Below are 24,283 nucleotides of genomic sequence, written 5' to 3'. Positions count from 1 at the left end.
GCCCTCGTGTGTCAGAGGAGGAGGTACTGCCTTCCTCTGGCTGGTCACCACATCCACAGGACAGGCTGAGGGAACTGTAAAGCCACTTTGCCTGGAAATTTGTCATAAACATTAAAAGAAAATGACCTGGAAGGTAGAAAATTTGCACTTTTACAGGAAAGTCTGGGTTTTTCAGCAAAGAGATGTTCAGGACTTTCTGCTAACCACATCTTCTGTGAGATTTGAAATTGAGGGCATTAAAACTCATTAGTCATTTATGAGTTAGAAGATGAAGGTCTACGTCTCTCATTTTTGTTTTCTGACAGACAAATATTTGTCAGAGTTTGAAATAACTCTATCTAGGATCCCTCATTCATCAATGTCCAGAGCAGGGTATAAAATGGAATTAACTTCTTGTAGCTCGGTAAATAAGTATCCACACTGTATTTAAACACGTTTGCAGAGTGGCTGACTTGCCCTGGGTCAGTGAGTTTCTGCGCAGAGCTAAAGCTCCTTGGAGACTGGTCCTGTGCTTCGTTCTGTTTGCTGCTTCCTCATCCTGGAGTCTCCACATTACTCACTAAATTTGCGTAACACCAATTAAGGATGTGATCAGACAAGTAATCAACAGTAGTTCTGTCGTGCACTGTGATTATTTCAAGTAGAGGTGTGAGTAAATATGCAAATTCCACAGAGGGATTCTAATTCTCTAGCAGCAGGATTAATGAGTTTGCTTTGCATTGGTCATCACTGACATGTGAAGTGATGGAAAGCAGAGGCAGCTGAGGAGCAGAGGTAGCACAGAAGATTTGTCCATGGCCACACTCCCCCTCTGCTGAAGCCTCTCCCCCTCCAGATCTTGCTGCTTTAAAGAGTCATTTATCACAAAACTCTTGATGGAAGAAAGTATCGTTCTGGAGATTAATTTTTTGGCACCTGTGAAAAGACCAGCTGTTGGGTGACAGCTTGTCAGATTTTTTAAAACAATCCAACATTAAAGGGCAAAAATACTATGTCTGACAGGAGTGGCAGCAGTGGTGCCAGGCATCTAGTACAGCAGGTGGGTTTGAGGTACTGCAGCACCATATGCTGTCTGCCACAAAGTCTCTGCAGCAGGAGAGGAAACCTAAAACTGAGCATAACAGAAATGCAGATAAAATAGTGTCACTGCATGTCCTCAGCTGCCCATCCAGCACAGAGGCCTGGAAAGGGCAAAAGAGGCATCATTCAGCTGCAACCAGCTCGTGTTTTTCTTGTTAAGGAATGAAGTAATTTTTATTCTATATTCTCCATGAAAGAACTGGAGCAGAGACCAAGAAAATAAGGCCAGGAGGAGCCTGGTGGTGGAGCTGGGCACCAAACCTTCTTCGGCACCCTTGGGGGTCCCTCAGCTCTCACCAAAATATTATTTACCAAGAGCTGTTGCCAGCTATTTGCAAAGATAGACAATAAGAGGACTCTGAGGTAGTAATGTGCACTATCAGTACAGTCCAAGTTTGAAATGTTGGTATTTTTCAAGGCATTTCCCTTACCTGCCTGGGAATAATAAAACTGGTAGCAGTCATTTGAAATAGCAAGGAGCAGCTGTTTGCACTCCTGCCCAGCATAAATCTCAAACCACTTACAATAGCAGCACACTCAGCCTGAGCTACAGCTGATCTCCAGTATAAAATCTGATTTCCTTTTTGATCAGCTCCTCTGTGCCTGGAGGATTTCCAGCATGGTGCCCTTCTTGAGGAAAGGAGTGAGACACACTGAAGCAAATCTGCTGAAAAGTCATTTGGCACTTCAAGCCCCACCAAGGATGGAAAAACACTTGGCAGAGAGTTTTGCCTTTATCATGTATTGGTCTTCCATAATAATAATGATCCCTTTGCAAGTGCCATAATCTATGGTAGCATGTTCATGGCTGTCACACTCCCCCACCAGAGGGGCATCTGGATTGCTTTCAGAGAAATCAGGCAAGACTGATGTTTCAGAAGTCATCCACTCCAGACTCATTGAGTTGACTCAGACTATGAATGGATGAGTCATCTTATTCTTTTCTAGTCATCTACCACCAAAAAGCTCTATCACTTTAACCTCTTCCTGAAGGCTCCTTTGACTGATCTGATTATTTTCCTGGCTTCTGAAGTATTTTTGACTCAATCTGATTATTTTCTTCTTACTTTTCTCCCTTTGCCTGTTCTTCTCTGTCATACAGATATTGCTTTCTCTCTTCCCTCCAACTGATGCTGTAGAATAGAAGAGCATCTTGCTGTTTACTTTTCTGGAGGTTAAAACTGGACAAGTCTACCACAAACTTAGACTGCAACATGATACCTCATTGTGAATTATCAAAATGCTACTTGAAATCCAAGGGACACAGATTAAACCACTGAGAGAGAGAGAAGCATTTTTTTTTAAGGTCAGAGGGATACTTCTGATTTTGTTTGACCTCTTCTCAATACAGGCTGTAGAATATCATGCAATGACCTCCTTATTCAATCCAACATTGTACTGGAGAACCAGAACATTTCCTTTAGAAGCTTAGCCAGGTATCAAGATTACCTTTGGGGAAGCAACCAGCCCAAAGCTATAGAGGCTGTATTTTTCAGCAGCCAGGAATATATGGCTACATCTGCAGATGCTAATGATTAAACTAATTTCCCTCTGTGAAGCCCTCCTATTTTCTCCTTAATGCCTCTGCCATGCCAGGACTTGAATGGGGAGGAGAGATATAATTAACACATGTCCATGCCTAATTTCTCAATTGTGGTATAAGCATGATCCAAAGGCATGGGGACAGAGTATTACTGTGTTGGCCTAGCATTTGGGAACTTCTCAGTTTTTTGTAGCCTCAATTTCAAACTACATCTGTGCATTACATACAAATGGGTTAGATGATTGCAAAAAGAATCACTAATTTAAGACAGCAATGCAAACATTTTTGACATTTAAACATTATCCAGTAAAGGTGCATAACCTTCTATTTGACAGAAGTGAATACTAATGAGGACTCCCACAGTAGAACCCTTCTGGAGTAAAGAGGGGAGGGAACATATTTCTATTATTTCATATTTTTTGTAACAAATTAATTAATTACTATGCTTCAAAGACAGAATAATTCCTCACAGTGCTGGTCTGGACTCTTTTTTTTAATTCCTTTTTCTTTTTTCTGCTGCTACTGCTGCTCAAGTGGCCACTGATTAATGCAAGAGGATATTCAGCATTGCAAATGAAAAAAATACTGCAGATTATGTATTTTCTGCCTTTCCAAAGCCCAGCTGCTGTCCAGCTCAATTTATCTCCTTCCTCTCCTCACACCCTCTTCACCCACAGGTTTCTTTGACATGCTTTCACCTCAGTATGTTTTCTCTTCCTCCAAAGGTAATGTGTCCTCCTCCTAAGGAAGCCTGGTGAAATAGAAAAATGAGTGGGAAGTTTGACCCACACATAAAGTGAAGATCTACATTACCAGTGTGCATTTCAAATGAAAGAAAGTGACACTGACAATGCAGAACCTAAAATATTCCCTATCCCAACCTTGTGCTTGTACCTTGTGAGATCTGTGATCTCAGAGGTTGACCTTTGATTGTGTCAAGTTTCTTCGTAAAAGCTGAGCTTGATTTTGGTGGTGACCTTGCCAAAATGTGAGCAGGGCCAAGCGTTTTGTCTTTGTTCACCTTTGTGTAGCTAGGATATGATTTCAAGCAATGTTCCTCTTCTGTGCAGCATGTTGTTTATTAGGGTAGTGACCTCAGCTCATAACCTGGCTGTCCCTATAATATAGAAAAAAAAAAATTATATCAACAGAGAGAACATTAAAGAAGGAAGCAGAAAGGTTAAAACATATAGCAGTGTTCACTTGACAGATCCAGCTCGTGTGGCACTGTGAGGTAGGACTACTACTGCATTTCTACTGTTTTTAACAGCTTAGGTATGGCTGCAGAAATGTCATGTAAAGGGTCTCAAAAAATGAATACTCTGAATAAATTTGTTCCATGCCATATATCTTGTTATTTGTAAGCACTGATAATACAGTCCCTTCTCTCATTTACTCCTGCTCAGGATCTCTCTCTAGCAAACAGTGCTTCTAACAGTTTTTTCCTTGGCATCCTGGCCCAATTTTAGACTCAGGTTTTTCCATGTTTCTAATTTCTTTGTTATCAGCTCCCCATGATGGGGGTATTGGTCTGACTGAGATGAGCTGATTTTCCCAAGGCAGCCCTGGTGCTGTGCTTTTGTATCAGTAGATGGAAAGGTGTTGATGACACACCAGTGTTTTAGCTACTACTGAGCAGTGCTGGCACAGCATCAGCCCTGTCTCTCCAGCATTCCCCCATCATGAGTATGAGGGGTGGACATGGGAGGGGACACAGCCAGGATAGCTGATCCAAACTGACAAAGGGATATTCCTTATCATATGTTGTCTGCTCAGCAACACAAGGCTCCTCAGGGAAGTTTAGGCAGCCTGAGTGCCCTTCAGCCACTCCTTGGAAACAGCTGTGCACAAAGGCAACAGATTCTGTCAAAGTAGAGATTGGGCCCTGCAAGCTTTGCCAGCAATCACATCTTCTAGGCAGGAACTGAGAACAGAGGAAACAGAGGATATTGCAAAGGGGCCAAAGGACTTCAGGAGTCTGGTGAGACTCGGCCTCCTGTATTGTTTAGACCTTCCTTATACTTCCTTATACATATAGAGAGGAATTATCCAAGGATTTCTCAGTGCTTTATACAGAGAAAAACCCAATTTGTGTAGTTTGGCAGAGTTCCAAAGAAACAAAAGCACAGGGGAAAATGGATGAGGGACACCACAAGGGAGATCACTTGGCTTTCACCCCGGATATTTCACTGCCTTGACTGGGCTTTTAAAGAACTAAAAACGCTGTGTTCAAAACCTTTGTGTAAACCAGGAGAAATAATGTATTTTTTCCCAAACATGAGCAATGCTTTTCCCCCAAAAAAGCTGTCAAGTCAGATGAGAAAAAAGAACATTAACATGTTATTTTGCTTGTAGTTATGCAGGTCATTTAGCCTTTTAATATCTATTAATTATTCTTCTTTGTCTAGGCTCATTATAAAATATCCAGCTGATACTGCTATTCTCAGTAGCCTGAGGAAGATACTTTGATGTTAAATGCTGTGCTATCAGGAGCACTTACAGAGTTGGCCTGGGTTTTTTGGCTTGTGTTTTTTATTTGGGTTTTTGTTTGTTTGTTTATTTGGTTTTGTTTTAACTCCCTCTAATTTAACTCTCTCTCATGTAGCCTGTTGCTCATTTGACCTGAATTGAATTTGCCAAAACTTTGTACTAAAGCAAGTGATACTATTTTTCTGTTCTGTAACAGGGTCTTTTCAGACTGACCTGTGAAACAACAATTTTCTGATCCACTTCTTCAGCAGTAATTGTTCCTGCCTATCTTAATCACCCAGCATACAGTGTGTGCCTGAGGATTTATTCCAAGTGATTAAGATGATTTCCCAAGGATGTTCTATATGATCCTTATTTGATTTACATCTCTCTTCATTTTCACTATTGTCTTCAAAATCACTAAGGTTCAATACAGGTTTTGTTGTTTTAGGGTTTTTTAAAAGGAAATTATGCTGAGAACTTCTCACTGCATTAATACTTCTGATGCTCAATGATGCTGGTAATTTATGTATATGTAAGTACAAAATTCTGGTTTGCTTGAGGTTACATCCTTTTATTCACCGTATATAAAATGTTAAGAATAGCAGAGCCACAAATGCACTTCATGGTATTGCTGGTACTCTACTGAACTGAAGATAAAATCTAATAATAACCTTTGCCATAAAGCAAATTCTTCCTCTAGAGAGATGATGAACAAGCTTTTTGTGGTGTGCTATCTAATAACTCAGCTGGTCACAAGGCTTCTGTATGGCCGTACACCTGGAACACGAAAATCATTCTGAAGTTACTGGGAGAAAAATGAGATATGAGAATGTCAGGGCAGAGATAAAAGGATTGGATAGGTGCAGCTATAACACCTGGGATAAAATTAAAAGTATTATCTAATTTTGTGCTTTAGGGTATGAAGTGAACACCAGATTGGTTCAGGAATAAGTCCTTCCTCTGAACAACGTATACCCTAGAGCACAAATGATGACTGACTGGAATAGTTGGTGACATGGCTGCAATTTTTCTTCCTCCTTTGCTGAAAATGTCTTCATCATTCTAAGACATTAAATGAACCAGTGCTATCTTGTGATTCAGAAATTCCCCAATTTTGACAGACTTGACATTCCTGTGTCACAACAGAGCTGATTTCAAGTCGGTCCTGCCTGGAGAAGAGTCTGGTGACAATTCTCAGCTGCAAGGACACATCTGTACCAGTTTGCTAAATAGAATGGGACTCAAATTTCATAATTCATTAGTACATGGCCAAATAAGCCATCAACTCGTGAGATTTAGATATGTGGGCATTTTAAAAGTAGCTTGATCTCTTTTTTCCTCTCCTTTTAGGAGTGCTCTTGGAAATGCAAAAATTTGGGGAATCTTTGATTCTGGAGCTGGCAGTTCTACAAAAGTATGGCCAAATATTCACCAAATGCAAACCAAGAGACATCCACTGAGATTAATGTGACAAAAGTAGGTGACACTTGAAGTCTTGACCCTGGACTGAATGGATGGATAAAGGTCCTTTACTTGCTTCATGTCAAGCCCCATTTATCTGCTGACTAATGCAGAATGCAACAAGAGGCACAAAAGGCGTCCATAGTGTCTGGAAAAGCATCCAAGATGCAGTACTCTTTGCCCATTTTTCTGAAAGGGTGGTGCTATTTGAGTGCATGGGTTTAGAGATATTCTCCAAAGTCCTTGGAGAGTGGCATTAAAAATCTGAGAATAAGAATCAGCTCTAAAACAAGCAGCTATGAGAATTACTAGAGAGTCCCACAAAAGGTAAGAAATACAGCCACATTAACTTCAGTGTGTCCTAAACAATCAAAGAAATGTAAGTCTGAAGGTTCAGTCTGTGTTACTGACTGGTTGACACTTGCTGTCCCCACACCACCATGACAGCACAGTATAGCTGAAGGAACCTCTGCTTTTGGGTGCTATAATCCTAAAACAGAGCCACAGCTGATCTGCTTATCTGAGCTCACAAACTATTGTTTGCCCACCTGGAGTTTTAATAGAAAATTTGAAACAAGAAGTATGTAGAAAAAATATTATTATCTTACTATCCAAATAACAAACTGGTTCTAGATAAATGCTAGTTCTTGTGAGTGCCAGGATTGTATGCTCTGATATCTGTTTGAAGCTCCTTGACCTGGGCTGAGCTGACACAGCTCAGGAGCTCTCTGGGTCTGCAGTAGCATTTCAGCACTGCACTTTGTAGGGTACATAAAGCCCCTATCACAAATAGGAAGACAAACTCCTCTAAGAGTAATTTGAGGTTCCAGAACCAAAATGGTAGATTAGCATCCTTCCAAACTACTGGTTTTAGTGACATTTGCTCTGCAAAGCAGCGCTGAAGTTTTCAAAGAAAATCTTAAAAAAGGAAGAACACACATGAACTTCCATGTTTCTATTGTCTACGTGTGGGGGCCATTCAGTCTCCCTTCCTGTTCACTTTTTGTGTCACAAAAGTATTCTTGTGACTAGTGAAGCGAACTGAGCCTGAAGGAGACAGGAAAAAAAAATTATGAAATCAATTCATTTCAAAGCAAAGGAAATAAAAAGGAATACAGTCTCCAACTAAAATCTTTCAAACTCCCTTTAGTTATTTCTTATCTACCTTCAGTAGTAATGAATAAATAAAAATTAGGCAGGAACCATACCGTTTCTCAAAATATAGAATCAGTCATCCTCTGTGCTGACGCAACTAAGAAACATAAAATTGATGTAAAGGAACAACAGACACTGTTTTTTATTTCCAGGGAGTTATTTTCTTGTGATGGAAGTCAATTAGTCTTGTTCTCTGAAGAAACATGAAAACATCAGAGAGAACATGTTTTGTCTGAAAAGAAACAAAAAGAATGAAAATAATCTAATCTAGAAAGACATTTTCATGTGCCTTCAGAAAATGGGGAGAGACAGAAAAAGAGACCACTGCAGTTCTCCTGACAAACATAATGCAACTTTACTCTTAAAACTGCTGGAGTTCTGATTTTTCCCTTAATATTATGTACTGAAAATGCTCTGTTTCAGACAGTGTCTCACTTTGCCAAAATCTTCCTGCTGAATTATTTCCTTTAAACAGGGAAGAAGAGATGCTTCTAAAGCATTGCTGCCTGTTGAGATCAGGAGTTCAGGCAGGAAGAAATGTTTATTTTTTTCAAATGTTCTTGCAGGAAGACTGTTGCTAGTCTTCATTTTGAAGTGAGTTTTTTTTCTCTTCTGGGATGCACCTTCTTCTCTCCTCAAAAGACTCCTGTTTGCATTAGAGTAGCTTTGAAGACAAATGTGACCCTGCTCTGGGAGAGGCCTTAGATCTTGGGAAATGGAAAAAGTACCAAGATTCCATGGAGCTGTGAGCCTGTCCTTGTGCAAACATGGAGCATGGCCTGACACAGCCAAGCACTGCTGCTGCACTGCCAGCCCTGGAGGGACTGATGAGCCCTAGAATGATGAGGCAAACAGTCTAGCTGTGCAAACAAGAGTTTGAATTGATGCTTGAACGTGCAAAAACTGGACAGTTCTGCAACAAAGCCAGCAAGGAGCACTGGAGATGCACAGCAGCAGGGAATGGCTCCTCTGCAGAGCTCCATGGGCTGGCAGGGCAGAGGGATCATGGCAATGGAGACATGAGAGAAGCCACAACACTTCCAACATTTCCACAAACACCCAGGGGGCGTTCTTAGTGTTCCAGGGAAAAATTCCAGCTTGGACAATTTGCCAAATGCTGTCAAAAAGGAAGAAATACCAAACTAACCATGTAAGCAAGTTCTTCCTGCAGCCCAATGGGCAGCTTTGAGGGATAGGGCCCCAGCTGCCATGAAATATAATGATTTATTTGGGACAGCAGGTGACAGGAAAGCAAAGAGAAGGGACTAAATCCTCCAGGTCCTCAGCTGCACAGGGACATGGTCAGCAAATTCCAGACAGCTTCAAGTGATGAAGCTGACACATTTTAGGGAATTAACACCTGACATCTGGAAATTATAAACACACAATTGAAAGGCAAGAGCTGGCTGTATTCCTTCCACTGTCCTGCTAATACACAATAAAAAGGTGAATTAATCTTGTTGATCTTGTTGTTCCTAGCTGACCTTGACTTTTTTTTTAAGTGATCATTTTACTTGCTTATCTAGATTTTTGAACCATATTAACCACCTACATTTTTTGGCAACAGGGAGGTTTTCCTGATTTGTTTGCACAGATGGCTAGCCTATTGCTGAAGTTCTTTATTTGGAAAGATTCAGCCTTAGAAAGCTGATAGTGTCAGTAAGAGAAATCTTGTATTTCTGGTTTTTTCTTTAACGACATGAGAGCATCCAATTTATCACTACAGAATTGATGTGATTTTGATTTTCCCTCTGTCTTAAAAGATTCTGGCTTTTAAAATATAATGCAAATACTTGCTACTATTTACAGCATAAAAGAAGTCAGACCTATGGCAGCACTAACAGATCAATGGACTTGAGTAAAATCAGCATAGAAGTAGCACAAATACCTTTAGCATAAAAATAGCTAAGGCAAAACAAGACCAGTGGTTTCCTTGCTGATTCAAGTTTTGACAAGTTGCGCCACCCATAATTTTGTTCTCACAGCTGTAGCTGTGACAAAATATCTTTCATGCATCTCTGTACATCAGAGATCTAAAGCCCTCTGTAGGAAAAGATGCCTTTACAAGGAAATTCTTGGCTTTTGAAAAATTAAATACACTTTTCAGCAAACTAATATTTTAGTTCAAATATTTTAATGACACCTATGCAAATCTACTTAAAGAGAACATGAGTCCCCTACATGAAAAGTCATCACATCTAATCTGATTTTGATAATACTCTATGTGTGCTTCAGAGTTTCCTGTTTGCTAACATGGACTATTATTCTGCAACCTCCCATCTCTAGTTCTGGTTGCTTTTCTGACTTGATTTGGTAACAATATTTTAGAAATGCTGAGATCTTTCCAATGTCTTAAATCCAAAACAAGGGTCATGGGAAAAGCTCTTATGCTTGAGTGTAACCACAGCAAAGTGTAGCCCGGTCCAGAGATATTATCTTTGAATGATAAAGGAAGCAGATTAAACACATGGGACTGTCCAGGGACATTTACACATAAGGCAGGCCATTAATGGGCAATGAACTAATGATACATCTCCAGAAAATGCTTCCTCTGTGCCCAGAACCACTAACAAGATATGTAAGAGGCAGACACTCAGCCACATATTAGGCACTTGGCTTGGGTGACTTGTGTCCCAGGATACCCAATTTAGTTGATAGAGCAGGATGAGCTGCTCCAGACAGCAGCTCAGAGCAGGTGCTGCAGAGGTGGCAGTGAGTGTTTCTCATCGTGTTACAGAGGAGTTGCACCATAGCAGTTTAACATGTCAGACCTGACTGTAAAATGTTGTGATCTGCTTGGTGCAATCAGGTAATGAAAGCATCTGTCTGTGCTGTGAGATGCTGAACACATGAAGGCATGCAAGCAGTCACCTCTGGGACTGAACTAAATGACAGCATAAGCAAATGAAAGGAGAAACAGAAACAGCCAGGCAAGAGAAAACAAGCCAAGATGCTACAAATGCAAACACTTCTCAGTCCTTCTGTGAAATTCTTCATGTGTATATTCTGCACTAGCTCTGCTGCATTGTACTGTACTTTAAAACCACACAGAGTTTACGAAAAGCTTAAACAAATCCAGCAGAAATCCCATGCTTATTCTAAGGTGTGAGATAGAGCACACTGCAGAGATGCAGAGTCAAAGATGAGATGGGCAGTGCCTGTTAATAGCAAAAAAAACCTGTACAACTTAAAGCACTGTACTCTAGTTAACAAAGAATGTGGTAAAGACAGACATTCCAGATCTATGCCTAATTCCCCTCCAAGTAATTGCACTTCTCTAAAGGAATCTGCAAGGATACAGCCCTATCCTGTGTGTGAATGGCTTTAACCTCCATTCATGGTTTCATCCTGATGGAGCTTTCCTCCATTTTGTATTCCTTATGAATTTCTGGGCTCCAGCCACAATCAGAACCAAAGACGAGGCACTGCAACTAAGAAAGAATTTCTGTCTGGGGACTCAGATGTGGGAAATCTCATGAGAAGGCACGCTGTGAAACTGCTGGACAGGTTTGGTGAACTTGAGAGATGAGGGTAACCTGGACAGAACTTCACATTGGGGATTATTTGTGCAATTTAGAGGTAAACTATTAAATCTAATTGGTCTGTATAATGTCTGTGCTTGCATTCATGGCAATGGATCTGTAAAGCAAAACAGTTGGCACTGAGGACCAAATATCACTGGGTTTATTTTGGTTTCTATGTCATTTATGTCATTTTTTAATGTCAGATTTACATCAGACAGGCTCCCAAATCATTCACATCTCTCAACATTCCCCTACTGTAGGAACCAAAGTATAAGTGGAATTTACTTCAAAAGCACCCTTCTGCTGAAGAAGACATGGTAATGTACATGTGTCTGAAGGTATTTGGCAATGATATATCATATCTGAAAAATTTAAATATGAAAGTGCTTTATAGATATTTATCATAGGCAATTAGAAAATAGTACTTTACCAGAAAAAAAAACAAAACAAAAAAGAAAAAACCCAACAAAATCTCCTAAATTCAAAAATATTTGTCTGAGCTTTCAATGAAAAAAAATTAGTGAAAATTTAAACACTTTTATTTTTTTTCCTCAAGCAAAATATACCAAGGTATTTTGATTCTACATATCTTGGCTCTTTGCATCATGCTTGTCTGATTCACTCAATCAGATTCCCAAATTTTAGCTCTGTGCTTTGGAAAAACAAGACCCATCTGGTAGATGCAGACAAAACCACCATAAAAAGGATTAGCTTATATGATTTTTTCTCATTTCCACTCCCAATCTTGAGAATGACCCAGAATAAAAGCCACAATAAGAAAAAAGGGCTCAGTTTCTATGGAAGAAGTTATCACTTGACAAATAGCACTAAGGTTTAGCTTATGGATGAAAAATACAGTCAGGCATGAGAATTTGGTAGCCATGAAATCTCTAACTCCCTTTGTCCTGGCCTTTCCAGCCAGCACCAAAAAAGAAGTTTTTGCCCGCTGACATGAGGGAGTGACACCATTACCATCAGAATTACTGTGAAGCTGGCACAGGCATAAAACCTGGGCATTTCATACAGTAGAAATAGGGGCACACATGCAGCCAGAATAGCATTATAATATATATATAATATATTGTCTTCAGAACAGAGAGAGCTACCTCTGAACTCAGTGGTCATTTAGTGTCTGCAGCACCACTGGGTACAAATGAAGGGTTTGACTTCTTCCTGTTTGAATGCTTCTGTGGCAAAAATGTGCTGGGAGAGCATTGCTTTGCCAAGGAGTTTGCTATTCAAATGTGCTGCATGTAATTAAGGGCATTTGCACGAAATTTCTACATCCTCGAGGCTCAGGTTAGAAACACACACATCTGTCACAACCTGACGTGTTCAATGAAAGAAGAAATGAAGTTGAAATCATTACAGGGTAGTTATTTTTAATAAGAGAACAAGTCAAAATACAAAGGAAGGAGACAGGAAAGGAAAGCATTCAGGGACTGTCAAGAGCGTGTCAAAGCTGCAGTGTTAATAGTAAAAAATCAGCAAAAAGCTTTTTAATTTTATGTCTTTCATCTTCAAGTCTCAGCAGTTATAATAATTCTTAAACCTGTGATTTGTATGTTAGCTAAAGGTTAATGATCTTTATTTATAGCACCTCAAGGCAAAGCTCATTGAGAATTTCCCATGGATGGCAGCAATGTCTAGAATAGATTTTTAATCATGGGAATTATCCGGAATTAAAAAATCTAGGCCTGTTAATGCTTTATTCAAATTTCAGAGACCAGACAATGTTCTTTTGCAAAACATCTTTTAGACTCTGCTGGTGTTTTATCAGACTTTATAAGGAGGGCTTTTGGCTAATAGTACCACATAGCTCAGCAGTATGACAGCTTTGCTCTTGAAATTTTCTTGACTTGAGGATAATTTCAGGCAAAAAGCAATTACCCAGTGTCCTGGATTCAGCTGGGATAGAGTTAATTTTCTTCCTGGTAGCTGGCCCAGTGCTGTGTCTTGTGTTGGCTTTGAGAATGATGTTGATAACATAACTGGTGTTTCAGTTGTTGCTGAGCAGCACTCACAGGACTCGTCAGCATCTCGTACCCTTCCAGCGAGGAGACTGTGGGGGCACAAGGAGCTGGGAGGGGACACAGGACAGCTGACCCCAGCTGAGGGATATTCCAGCATGTGGCACCATGCTCTGCATGCAAACCAGGGGGAAAGCTGCCTGGGGGTGGATGCTCAGGAACTGACTGGGCATCAGCTGGTTGGTAATGAGCAATAGTTTTGCATTTGCATCACTTGTTTTTCTTGAGCTTTTTTTCACCCTCTTCCTGTTATTTTCTTCTTAATTAAAATTATTTTATTATTATTATTATCATTATTCAATTATTAAACTGTTCTTTTACTTTTCTTATTCCCTCCCTGTCCCATGGGGGCTGAAGGAAGTGGAGTGAGCAGTTGTGTGGTGCTTAGTTTTCAGCTGGGTTAAACCACAACCTTCAGGCTGCTGAGGACATCCAGATTCCTTCTTTAGATCTGTTTGAGAGGCCATATTAACTACTTTAACATAGCACCAGTAGTTACAAGAGCAAATTTACTCTTCTGAAGATAACATTCTGCTTTACAGTTAGGGAATGTTCCAAACCACAGGCATCTTACTGAAACTACAAAACCACCTTAATCAAGGTTAAATCCCTAAATTCCCACTGTGATCCAGCAGAGTCAATTAATGCACTACTTTCAGTAGAACAAAAAATTGGAGAGGATCAAGAGTGAATAGAATATTTCCTCCTTTAAGCAAGGTTGAACACTTGGTCGAAACCTTGGTCAACTTATGTCTGTGGCAAATGCTTTTTTTAATAGCCTTCTATTTAAGCAACAGAAAAAATATCCCTGGCAAACTAACAAAAGCCCAGACAGTTAAAACATCTAAAACTTAAACAAATAAGTTTTACCTTTAACACTAGCTCTCTTTTCATTTCTCGTTGGGTACAGAGAAATTTTTTGTGATGCTGCCTCTTTGAATGTCTTTCCATTGGTAATTAATTGCAGGAGGCCTTAAACACCTTCCTGCAAGTCATTGTTACCTAAAATGAACTAACAGAAGCTTCTTCCATTGATTTCTCTTATGAGTATGAATATATTTTCTTGGAGACAAGATAAGACAAATTCCCAGAGAGGGAGGAAGAAAGAACAACAAAGATAAATGTGCTGCTTCTGATTCTGCAGACCATGGCATGAAATGTCTCTGCAAGGGAAACAAGGGTTGGTAAACATCCCTAGCAGCTGCCTGGGTAAACACACATCACTTACAGGTTATTTCAGACACAGCTGCCTTCCTGGTCACAGGCTGAGAGCAGCACAGCCAAAGACACTCTTCCTCAAAGTAGATTCTTTTCTTCAGTAAAATGCAGAGAAGGAAGAAAAGAAACAATGTAAAGAATAAAAACAGTACATATTCAGAGGTGGGTAGCAGCAGGAAAATAAGTAATCCTCCAGGCGGAAAACATTTTTTTTTTTAAGGCACATTTTATTTCTCCAGCCTTCAGTAAAACCTTGACCAAAGGCTGACTCATGACTTTGGTAGAGGCTGTGGTCTCAAAGGCTTGCAAGAAAGGCAGGAGAAGGTTGTTATTTTCGTCCAGTAGTAATGCTGGTTTCAGCACTAAAATAAAAAATCTCAGGTGTTTTCTCCATCCTCTAGTCTGCTCACATTTTTTTCTGATGTTTCTTTTTAGTTAGGGGAGTGACATTGGTTTAATAGCAGAACCTATGCCAGATGGTAAAATGGTACCAACTGATTTAAAACTTCATTATATCCATCTTTCCATCTTTAAATTTAAGCTGAATTTAAAAATAATTTGCTGATGTTCTTTTTTTTTATCTTGGCCAACATAAATTGCCTGTACATCAAATCCAACTCTGAAAACACACACACTTTCTTTTAAAACTTGTACAAGAAGCTTCACTTTTTAATTTTCCTTTCTTTATTTACGTTCTTTTTGTGTGATAAAATAAAGCCTTAAGTGATGCAAAGAATTTAATCTGCACAGAGTTATTGATTTAGCATCCAAAAAGAATTAATCACTGGAATTGTATCCTGTCCTCCATTAATTTAGCTAGTCTTCCCCAACATAGTCTCCAGAGACAAGCCTGTGTGAAGAAATATATTCCCAGTTAATTCCATGTCAAAAGATCAATGAAGTGTCCCAGAACTTGGCATTAAAGTTCATCTTACTCAATTTTACAAAAGGTTTCATTCCTTTACATGCCACAACAGTATTTTATGTTGCAGTCTCCAGTGACATGAGAACAGATGTTGAATGGTACCTGAATCAGGCAGAGATTAAACACAGGCTCAGCATCCACAGCAGTTCTGTTCTCAGGATCCTCTGCCCTTTCTGACCTGTTAGAGGAAGTCTGTGGGGTCCTGGCCTGTGGCTGCACCATCTCACCCAAGCACTATAGCACAAAGGTTTGAAATGCACATTTCAGCCATCACAAGAGCAGCTGGATGTGTCACTGTGGACATAAACACCAATGGCCTTCGTTAATGCTGGAATGGTCCTCAGGACTCATGAGCATCATGAACTCTCATGGCATTTATGGCTGCCTTGCCATACCAAAAAGCACAATAGCCTCTTGATAGCATTTCCAACTATGAGTTTAGAAGGCTAATTTATGAAAACCTTGTTTGGAAACAGTGTAACTGAAGTATATTTACTAGTGTTGATGTTACATTAGATATAAAGAACATGACATGGAATTATTCCCCATACTAACCAAGCTAAAAAAAAAAAAAAATTAATTTAAATTAAGCAGCTAGTTCACTGGAGTCATAGTTCAGATCTCTGAACTGACCAGACACAATGCATTTCTCATGTCAGCTTTGTGAAGTAGCATGGAAGGCTTCTCTGCAGTCCAAACCCAGATTTTGTTGCCACTACTTTCAAATTTAAAACTGAGAACAGGGTGGGACTACAGCTGCCCACTTAGATTATCTTAAATCATCACAAACTTGCAGTCTGAGGAACCTAGTGAGGGCTCAAGTACTTTACCATGTATTCAGTCTCATTAGATTTGTTTCCTTTACTCTTTTCTCTCTTCTTGCCCTTTGCACAGAAGTCCTTAAGTAGAATGTCAAAACAAACAGTACCCAAGTGGGAGATAAACATTTGATTTTGTGATGTTTAAGTTAGCTTAAGATGGCTAAACTATCCCACAATGCCCCAGAATGTATCTCAATTCACATAGGGAAAAAATCTTACATAAAAATGAAATAGCAACCTAAATCTAGACAGAACTGCTAAATACTTCCATATTGCAGCTGATGTTACGGTCTTTAGGAAAGTTCCACAAAGACCTCCAGACAAGTATAAGTAAGACAAGATATGAACATTAGGCTATTTTTGCAGAAGGCCAAGGTCACATGAAAATGTTTTTCTATTTTTCTAGGTTTTTTGTTCTGTGAAAAATCAGCATTTCTCTCAGACATGTTACATTGTACACAGAGTTCCATAGCAGTAGCTTTGCACGGCACATATGTGACACTTTTTGAAACTGCTGGAAGATTGGATAGAATTCAAAATAATGACAGATTCTGCTAAAAGGGCAGAATCAGAAACTTCAAACCAGATTTACTCTGCTCAGTTGGGAAGCTGAGACATTGTCCCTTCTTTTTATTTTTTGCAGGGTCAGGGTCAGCTCTTGAGGAGGACAACAAGTTGGGCTGATGGAGGCATCATGTTCTGACCAGGCAGGAGAGCTGATTTCTGCAATGGAACTGGAGAACTTTTGGGAGATCACACTGACCTTGTAAAGTCCAAGTGAGTCACATCATTGCAAAAGGGAGTGGTTCTTATCAAGACCAAGAATAGTCTTGCCATATGCATGAAAGTGAAGCAAGACAGAAAAGAAAATAATTGTTTTCACAAGCAAATTGCCAGCAGTCTGCAGTGCCCCATAACATTTAGAATCCATGACTAAGTTTATATTTCTATTGTGCATTTAAAGATTGCAATGCAGTCACCAAGTCCCACTGAAACCAAAAGAAAAGGGATGCAGTTTTCACATTGCATGTCAAAACAGTCTGGAAACTGCAGTCTTTCCTTCCTTATTATTTATTCTGTTTGCTTTGGTTACCTCACAATACATGACCAGAACAAAACCTTAGAGAGAAAGCATTTCCCTACCTAAAGAAAACTTTCCAGATTTTGAAACATTTTTGCCTTCCATAAAAGGATGCAAAAGAAAAGACATGAAAATTTTCACAGAATGAAAATCTCCCAAAAACTAGATCAAATTTTGCCTAGTTTTATACTTTGTTTTCCCTTTCACCAGAGATGAAGCTACTTCTGCAAGCGAAATTTTAAAACAAAAAAGCAAAGCAAGACAAAAGGTGCTTTAGATTATAAGAAAATCTCTGTTTTTTCAGTGTGTCAAAATCAAGATTTGGATTATTTCCACACCAGCTTACTGAAAGCACTGGTAAGTGAAATTGAAGGCCAGGTGCCTCAAAAAACAATTTTGTCACGATATGGGGCTTTTCAGCTGAAAACTTCAGTAAATTGAATGGATCTTGACAGATCAGTCAGAGAATGTGCTGATAAAATCCCACTACTAGAAAAGCTGATGCAAACCTACCAGACTGTTCTCCAGAACCACTGTACCAGAGTATGCTGATGTGCAGAGATCTGTTCACCAGGCTTCTACCAGCTGGTTGCCTGTGCTGGAAAAGGACTCAGTGACACAAGTAGACCCAATTCCAGAGTTACGTAGCAAAATTTATTAAATTAATTTTCAAATGGAACATGTATTGACCTCAGCTCTTTACTGGTGCAGGTTAAATTTCAATAAAATCAGAGTTTTTCAGTAGACAAATATCTTCAAATCCCTGCTCAACTCATTTAAACCTTTCAGGTCTGCTGTCCTTTGAAGCTATATTCATTTGATTTAGCTAGGCATTGTTCCACATCTTGATCAACTCAGTCTCAGTTGATTCATCTTTCTTATTACACAAGAATGTGAGTCTGAGAATGGGATCTAAATGTGGACAGTACCTTATTAATTCGAACATCAACTGATGGGAAGGCAAAATAATTTTATTGCAGTCCCTTCACAGTGAAATACAAATGACTACAGCAGATGTTACCATGAAAATTTAACTCTGATTTTCTCTTCCAGCTACAAGCCTATAATTTTTTTAGTCAGGTTGGCACTCTTAGCAGTGGTGTACTATCCTGACTTCTTTAATAATTTGACTGAGGACATGGGAGTTGTCCCCTAATGCTTGGTATGCAGTGACACCTACTACAAGCACAGCTGATTGCACTGAGAGTGAATTTGCTGTGTAACTCGTTCTCCATGATCAATTAATCAGAATTTTGTTTACCATTTGGACACTCACAACTGACAGACTGGGTAATTTTAACCAAAATTATTCTTTTGAAATCATGATGAAGGGAAAATACATTAAACTGGTTTGATTGCAAAGAGTCCTGTTCTTCATTTTTTTGAATAATGATTTTCCCCCCCGTGCTTGTAGAGGTCATTTACATTTGGGAGTAGAATAAGCTCTTTTCACTTTGTTTTGCCATCTGAAAAAGCTGTCCAAATTTGATCAAGCTATGAGAAAAATGCAATTTACACACCATGTGTTCTCTAGGAACTTCATATTCTGTTATACCTTATTCTAATCTTCAAAGATTTCTTCTACAGAATAATGGTCCAGTCCCAGAGCTCTACTCTTCAGATATGAGACATCCTGAAATCTAATGTACTGACAATTCTGTGGAATTTGCTTTAAAAAACAAGTTATGAAAGACAGTGCGCATTTATTTTAATACCATAGATTTTGTATGAACTAAAAATTGGCAGGACTTAATTTACTAAGAGATGCTGTTTATAAAATGTGGATATTCCTGATGATTCTGTGTATTTTGCAGTTCTGGAAACTAGGAAAAAAGTGAAGAAAAATAATGGGTAAGAGTAGTGTGAAGCAACCCATTGCAATAGCAAATGAAACAACATGCACTGCAGGAAGAGTTCATGAGGAATGGTAAGAGGTTCTGTGACCCATAGTCATGGGACTGCTACCTCTGTGAAGCAAAATTAAGGTCCTTTATCAGAAAATGTCAAGATGAACACAAAGAACAGGGAACCAGCAGCATAGATAGACCTGTTCTAATACATTCAAGATTCCAACTTCATTTGTCCTCTCCTTTGAGACTGGCAAAATTCCATAGTTGCAGTTACTGCATACATCTGTTCACTTGGCTTCTCTGGTAAGTGGGTTCAGCCCAGGTTGTGAGACTTACAGACATAATAGCTGTGTGATATCTTTTGCTTTGGAAATAGATCTTGAACAAATCCCCCTGATCAAATAGAATTTAATTTCTTAAACAGCTATGCGTGTTCACCAGATGTGTTAATGCATTATTTTAGAAAAACAGCAAAGACGTGGGGAGAAGAAAAAAGATCAGGGACCAATTTGAAGGGAATACAATGAAGTGCATGCATATAGTGGAGAAGATATCTCCCCAAGCCCCTAAAAGGTGTTTAAGATTTCCACATCTTTGTTCATTTTCTGAAAGAAATCAGCTCTGAAACAGCCATGGGAGTGAAGGGTTTGCTGGCTGACATCTAAGAAAAGCTACTAAGAGCTTGAGGAGAAACCATTTAGTTCCAGGAAAAGATTGGGAAATCCTTCAGAAGGCCAGTTGCCCAGGTAAAGGGTTTCTTCACTGGAATGAAATGCAAAGAGGGAACACTCAGTGAGTGGGGAGAAACAGAGATAAGCAGCATGAATATGAAAGCACTGTTTGGGCAAGAATAAATCCCACCTGGAGGAAAACCTAGCAAAGGATGTCAAGAGTAGTAAGAAGAGATTCAACAGATATGATAGTTTCTGGGAAAAGTTGGGTCTGCTGCTGAGTGGGGAGACAGCACAGATGACACAAGGAAGGCTAAAGTGCTCCCTGTCCTTGCCTTGGCAAAAACTGTTCCTTAATGTGTACTTAAATGTGTACCAGCACAGCCTAGAAAGAGGGAGACAGACACCACTGTGCGAAGAACAGGTCAGTCTGATTACCCAAAATTAGTGGCAGTTTTTGGTGTCTGTGGTCATTATTCCTCTAGGCAATTTTGCCTATGAGAACAGGAAAAGAGGAAGGAGAGAGGGATAAAGCAAGCCACAAGCATTAGGTGTACTAAGCTGTTCAGGTGTTATTGTTGTGTGGGGCAGGTGCATTTCTATGCCAGCCTGAGGGGCTGGGAGAGCCCTGCTGCAACACTTTGTGCTTGAAAAAACGCTTGTCTCTTCCTTTTCCGCTTGTCCCTCTTGCTCACAACTCCCTCCTTCCCAAAATTAACCTTTGAATTGGAAGTTCAAAAGGTGTCAGGGATAACAGGGGTTACCCTTACAAATCAAAGGTCCACCTACCAATCTGCTCACGGTCATAATGTCTGCATTAAGAAAAAAGTCAGCCAAAACCCAGTGATTAAGTCATTGGTTATGAAACCTCTTCATGGCCTGTCGACTTCTGTGCACTTGGAGAGCAATGTGCTAATCTGAATCACAACGATGTAAAGAAATCTTTTCTGAAATCCAGTTTCATTTTAATGTGGCATCTGCACTGACTGAGCTAGCAGTCTATTCCCTAAAGATACAGCACAGCAGTTCTGTTCTTTCACCTTAAAAAACTCACTGTTGAAACATCCTGTGTACCCATTCAAACTCCAGATGTTAATGGACCCCAGAGTTATTTTGGTAGGAAGCTGATAGGAAAGCTGTATCAGATGTTTTCTCTAGAGGAGAGAGGAAGAGAAGATTCTTCCCTGAGAAGTGAAATCTCTGGGCAAGAAGATGGGAATGATGATTTTGCTGCTTGGCAGATGATCATATGAAAAGTTTTAGACAGAACCAAAACTTTCTGGGATACAAATTGCTCAATTTCTCCTTTTGCAAGAGCACTTTCACTACAAGACTAGAAAAGACAAGACAATGTTTACGTGCCAGCCTACCTTATTTTAAGTTTAAATATAAAGATAGCATTTTTCTCAGTGGACTTTCCTGAGCCACAAATGTGTCCAGTTTTCCAGTCTGGCTGTGTGCCCTCCCTGCTCTTTGGTTTGACAACTGTCTTCTCTAGAGAGCTGATTTTACCCCAGCCATCAATGTGGTCTGGATGCTCAGCTGATGCAAAGAGATGAGTATAAAAAATATTCTGAAAGAGACCTGTTTTAAGGAAAAACATTTCACAATCTGCCATGAAGATAACAAATAACAAAATAACAAGCCAAGAAAAATACAAATTTATATTCATTGTGAACCCCAGGAGTACAAAAGTTACATTAGGGAGAAAAAGGATCTACTGTTGTATTTTCTTATAAACTGGAAGGTATCTGCATGTCTACATTGTAAACAAAGACAAGTATATAAAGAGCCAGCAGAGCCTCAGGAACACTTCTTGCTAACAAGTTGCAAGTTGCATCTGCAATAATAGAAACTACTCACATTGAATTATTTTCCCTGCATCCAACTATTCACTTTCTAACACACAGAGTTAAGGCAAAAGAATTATATTCTAATTACCTTGGCCAGGTGTATTCACATACTGAAGTGTAATTCTTGCTTGAATTTATTCTTTATGGCAAAGGAAGACTCATTGAAATGGATTTTGGACAGAACCAGAGTTAGGCTCATTATTTCCTCTCCTCACCAGCAGCCTCATTTTGCTGGAGAGCAGCAAAAGTTACAGATTTTAAAATGATGGTGGCAGGGTGTAACTGGACCTGGGGTGGAGAAGGATGTCCCTAATCTTGGCCACACAAAAACTCCATCAAGATTGCACTCAAATGGAACACTTAGACAGTCCAAATGTGGCAAATCTGTCATGCCAAGGGGAAAGATGACTCCAAATTCCAGTGAAAAGGGGCACCAGAAGTGGAGCCTGAGGATCTTTTCCTGGGGACAGGCAGTGAAGCCACAGACTGAGCATCTGAGGCAGTTTAGAAACATTTCTGTCAGAGACACAGCCGGGATTGCTGCTGAACTGCTCCATAGCAAACACCTCTCCCAAACCCAGTTTCACCCAGCCTGTGCCAAGGAAGGTGAAGAATGATCAAAATTCATTGCAAGAATTCAAAAGAGCAGGAATACCAAATTCAGAAGCAGTTTACAAGGTGTCCAGGTTAACTTATTTTTTTCCTTAGAGCTGAGTTGCTCTAAACAGAAACTAACCCAATTTTCAGAATTGTTTATTATGCAGTGTTGCAGACTATGAGCCAAGTTTAAAAAAATATATAAAAAGAAATATATTGTTGTTATACAAAATTGGACAAACTAGTTGTAAATATCGCTGAAATGAGATATTGAACATACAGATTCTGAGACTGTCTGAAAAACTCAGTGAAAATATCTTTATGGAATTTTTATTTTTAATCAGTCATAACATTTAATATTTTTTTCACTTTTTTTTTTCTTCCCCTTAAAACTGCAGTGCTTGCAAATAGCTGAACATAAAATTTTTTCACTCTCAGATGAAAAATATATTCCACTTTCCAGGATAGTGAAAGATAAATATTTTTTTAAATGGAATATATGCCGAACATAAACCTACAGATAAATTAAACCAAATATCTATGTATTTATAAAGCAACAAAATTAAATAACCTTGCAATTTTCATGTTCAGCTCATGATGATTGAATGAAGTTTAGTACACTACTTTGAAAACTTCACTAACCAATTAAATGAACCAATTAGCCCTGTTCTGACATTTTTTAAAGCAAAATAAAATCGGGGGTTTCAAAGAAGACTCTTGCATGGACCTGAGTATCATGCTGTAGTTTAATAAGAAGCAGTCTTTTTTCTCTTTGCAGCAGCTGAAGTTTAATGAATTTAACTTTGAAATAATTTTCTCACAGAAGTATATGAACAAATTTTTAAACTACTGTTGTTGAGAGTTTGAGCTATGAATGTAATATTGAATATATTTCAAAATTTGCATCCCAGGTCAAATAGCCATGTATTTGCATTTAAATGGATTATCAGCATATATTTCTGTTCTTGTTACTCGTTGTGCTTTCCATGCAGCTGTTTGATATGAAGACTTCTACTGATGCAGTCAGGATTTTAGTAATCAGGGCAGGAGACAGGTTAATATACTTTAAATTAGATATAATGCTATTCCAATATATGCTGTCACATTGATATCAAATCCTTATATGGAGCATCATTTCCCAGCACGCTGAACTCCATTCACACAGAAAGGAGGCTTGAGGGACAGGCTGAAGTAGCAGCTTGGTGTAACAGGCACCAAACACCAGCAGAGACTGGGGTATTGGGATATTGGGATATTGGGATATTGGGATATTGGGATATTGGGATACTGTGCTCCCCTGCAGTTCACTTCACTCCAGCAGTGCTCCTGCCTTTGAACATGGGCAAATCACTGCCTGGTGCCTCTGTGCTGGCAGAACACACAACTGCTTTGCAGAGATGCAGTGGATTCCCTGGCCAGCATCACAGGCTCTGAGTGGGTTTTTACAGGAGCTCAGCAGCAAAGTTGAGATGGGCCTTGGGGAAGCCAATGCAGAACTGCTCCATTTTTATCCAGCTTGCTGGAAGCATCACACACTGTCCTTGGCACAAATCCACACAATATTCTGTCAATCTAGTGTTTTTTAATTCACTTGTGGGGAGAAGATTTGTTAGATTTATGTTAGATGTTGACACGGGGGAAAAAACAACCCTAACTTGCTTTTACTTATAGGTAAGGTCTGTAATAAATTACCTGGAGAGGCTGAGGACTCCCCCCAATTAAAGCTCCCTAGCAGCAGGACAGAGAAAGAGCTGTCTGAAGCAGGAGTGATAGCAAGGGGAGCTCACAAGCAAGCTGTGCTCACTAGCATGGGCTCAAGCCTAGAGGAGTTCTCAGGGCTCTGTTCATTCTTCTTTTCTAATATTTAATGAAATCTGGTTGAAAATTCGTAAACATTTGGCTGGCTGCTTGTTACAAATGGACGTGGCTCCATCACACAGCTCTTTAATGGGAACATCCAGCACTGGAGATTACAGCTGGAGGAGCTCAGGGAGGCTGCAGC

The sequence above is a fragment of the Catharus ustulatus genome, chromosome 8 (genome assembly GCF_009819885.2).
Source record: "Catharus ustulatus isolate bCatUst1 chromosome 8, bCatUst1.pri.v2, whole genome shotgun sequence".
In the NCBI taxonomy this organism is placed as follows: Eukaryota; Metazoa; Chordata; class Aves; order Passeriformes; family Turdidae; genus Catharus; species Catharus ustulatus.
This window is presented reverse-complemented; position numbering follows the sequence as displayed.